General features: G+C 34.2%; 1 non-coding gene across 1 annotated transcript; it reads left to right on the top strand.

Moving 5' to 3' along the window:
• The first annotated feature begins 2,547 nt into the window (after positions 1-2,547).
• LOC122049804 lies at positions 2,548-2,653 on the top strand. Its single transcript, XR_006131060.1, has one exon. It is a non-coding gene; the product is annotated as a small nucleolar RNA R71 (small nucleolar RNA).
• Positions 2,654-3,646: the final 993 nt, after the last annotated feature.

Raw genomic sequence — 3,646 nt, 5'->3', positions numbered from 1 at the left:
GTTTGAGTATGACCTAAGTAGTAGTCCTCCGTGCTTAATGCAATAGTGGCCTAAATTTTTCAAGTTTCAATCCCTAAGTCTAGAAGAGTCGTTATAAAATTGGGTTCCTTATACTTCCGGCGATAGGCACTTACCTGCCACATGCAAGGTTCGCTCCCCACAAAAATACTATGCATCATCTACACGAGGTCTCAAAGGAATATTCAGTATCAAGAGAAGCATAGCATTTATTTCCCCAGTAACCTAACTCGGTCTCAAAGGGGAGAATTACTAGTTTCCACTCACGATAACTATTTTTTATCCCTAATTTTTTTCTTTGAATGTTTTCAAAGTATCAAACTTGAACAAACTTTGATTTTTTTTCTTGGGATTGATTTTTCCAAATGAGCTTACATGATCTGAGTTTATCCAGTAATCAAAATGTAGTTGAGAGGTCACCATAGAAGCACAAGTACTAGTCCAATTCTATGAATCATGACTATTTTAGAGTTATCAACCATAAAAAATAGGCATAGTGTATAGAGATCCTAAAACAAGGCCAATACTTAAACTCTTATAATAAAAACATTGCTCACTTCATGCTATCATAGATAGAAAAAGATAGATCACTAAACATAATAGCACCATAAGTAACCAATAAACCACATGGAATCTAGAATAAACATGCTAGTATTTTACAGTAAGGACAAACAAACATGATGGGATGAATGATGCAACTAGCAAATTTTATTAGGCAAAAAGAAATGAGCAAACTAAACCAAATGCAACTAATGCATCCCCACAGACTTAAACTTTTCATTGTCCCAATGAAAACTAAAAATAATGTGGAGGAGATTAAAAGGAAGAGAAGTTACCAAATGATGTGTGCCAAAGTCCATGTCATGAACTTCTCCATCATGTAGTTGCAGTCCTCCTAATCTTTGAGTCCCATAAAAGAAAATAGAAAACAAAATTTAATAGAGGATACAAATTTATTATAAAGAAAGAGATGAAACTAGAAAGAAACTAAAAATATGAATGAAAACAAGATTTAAGAATTTGGGTTGCCTCCCAAGAAGCACTTGTTTAAGGTCATTAGCTCGACCACCTCATAAGATTCATCTAAATCTCGCTCTTGGAGGGGTAAGATATTTCAACACCCTCCTACCGAGGGCTCTTATTATGGAAGAAGTTTCCAATATAGGAATTACAAAATGAAGTATTGCTCTCTCCATCTTCGTCTTCTTTGAAGTTCTCTCAGGTGGTCGAAGACGGTTCAGTGTGAGCTTCCAATTATTAGCCTACGTGAAATCTACACATGCAAAGAAAATACAAATCTTCCACAAACATATTAGATAAGATAGAGCCATAACCATATTAAGATAAGCAAAATAAGAAATAAAAACTGAATCGCATCCAACAAAGTCAATGATAGGTACCTCTATAAAATTTTTCAAAAGATCACAAGAAATACTAACCTTATTTTGCTGAGAGATACTTGAAATTTCTAAACATGTAGATGTGACTTCCTTTGAATCAAATGATGGTTCTAACTCTGGCTCAGGTGTTGATGATATCAATGATGGCGATTCTTGAGACTCTGCTAGCTCTGCAAAAGTCCCTACACATTGTTCCACAACATGATCAATTCTTACAACCTCTAAGGGTTTTGTGGACAAATGTGGTGATCCTTGAAATGCTGCTTCCATAACATAGCTCCCTACATATTCTTCCATATCATTATCATCAATGCAGACATCAAAAAATAAACCAACATCTATATCCTCAAAAGGAGAGTCAATAACAAGTGGATCAATAACTTCACTTGCAGTTTTAAATTGATCTACCACATCACATTCATCATCTGAAAATTAAATGTCACTATAACACCCTATAAAATTTGAAAGAAGATCTGAAAAATTATTTATGACTGCATTATCAATAAAATTATCATCTGAAGAGTCCTCATCTTCGTATACATTCAAAAACCTGCACTGAACCATATTAGTGTCATAAGATTTGCCAAAGTCTTTATTTTCATTGACCCCCACTAACCTTTGTGGAAAAGGAACCCTTAGTGAAGGTCCTGGGAAAGATTGAACTTCCTTTTTCCCAAATTCCCTTTGAGCTTTTGGAGGAGATCCAACTTTCTTATCTAGTGTTGGTGTGATCAATAACCCAACATCATCACACTTTTCACTAGATCTTGTCTGCGAAGGAGAGGGATCTCCTTTAAACCACTTTGAAACAATACTTTCAATCTTTGCCCCCAAATGTTTGAACTCCCCGTTCTGTGACTTGTGATTTTCAAGACTCATAGATGGTTTAGTTACAATTTGTTTGACAAGCTCTATAGTATTTATGGCTTGCACTTCATGAATGTTTGAGGGAAATTTCATCCAACTTATGTTCGACCATTCATGGAGGTTCAATGTCACTTGATCAATTAACATATATACTTCATCTACACTTTTGTCCATAAAAGATCCTCCAGCTGATGAATTCAATAAACTCTTGTTTGAGAAAGAAATTCCCCCATAGAATATGTGCAAAATCAACCATTTTTCAAAACCATGATGAGGGCACTGTCTTTAAAGGCTCTTGAATCTATCCCATGCTTCAAATAATGATTCTCCATATGCCTGAGCAAAATTTGTTATGCAATTCCTCATATACACTATTCTGCTTGGAGGAAAAAAATTATTCAGAAATTGCTTCTCCAATTGCTCCCAACTTGTGATACTTTGAGGATGGAGAGAATATAACGAAGTCCTTGCTTTATCCTTGATACTGAAAGGAAATGCCATCAATCGAACTGCATCTGCTGACACTACTTCACATTTCACCATATCACAAATCTCTTAAAATGTTTCAAGATGCAGATAAGGACTTTCTGATACTTCTCCTCTAAATTTGTGGCCTTGTATCATGGAAATTAACTCTGGGTCTAGTTGGAAACTTTCTTCTTCAATTTGAGGTTACACAATGGGAGATAAAAATCTTGAAGAAAAGGGTGTAGAAAAATTTCTCATGGGTCTGCTTGACATGTTAGTGCTCATGGATATTCAAGAGAAAAAAATTTATTAGAAGAAAAAATTGAAGAATCAAAGACAAGAAATAAAATGCAATATGAAAAGCAAGAAAGAAAATGTAGAATTTAAATTACAAGAAAGAAAGTGCATAATGAAAACAAGAAAGAAAAGACAAAAGGAAAAAGAAAAATGTCTAGAATAATTCATATGCTAATCAACTAATGTGTTTATAAGTTCTTGTTATTCTTGATGCCTTTACGAAGTTTGATCTTCTCATACACAAGAACAATATTGCAAGATATGTTTACAAAAGAAAAGTAGAGAAAACTTTAAATCAAAAGAAAAACAGAGAAAAGCTAGACTAGAATGCTAGAAATCAAGAATGCAAAATTAGAATTAGAATTGCAATAAAACAAATTGTCAAGAAGTAGAAAGATATGCAAAAATTATGAAAACAGAATTCTAAAGATTAGTTACAACTATGCTAACGAAAAGAAAAGAAATGTTTGTTGGGTTCTTCAAGCCGCGAAAACCGCTTTTTCGCGTCGCGGAAACCCCGAAGGACCCAAAGCCGTAGATCCGTGCAAAGATTCGTATACAAAATTCGAAAAACTATTTCTTGTACGAGTTCAAAA

This window comes from Zingiber officinale, chromosome 2B (genome assembly GCF_018446385.1).
Source record: "Zingiber officinale cultivar Zhangliang chromosome 2B, Zo_v1.1, whole genome shotgun sequence".
In the NCBI taxonomy this organism is placed as follows: domain Eukaryota; kingdom Viridiplantae; phylum Streptophyta; class Magnoliopsida; order Zingiberales; family Zingiberaceae; genus Zingiber; species Zingiber officinale.
Note: the sequence above shows the minus strand (reverse complement) of the source record. Positions and strands in the feature narration are given on the sequence as shown.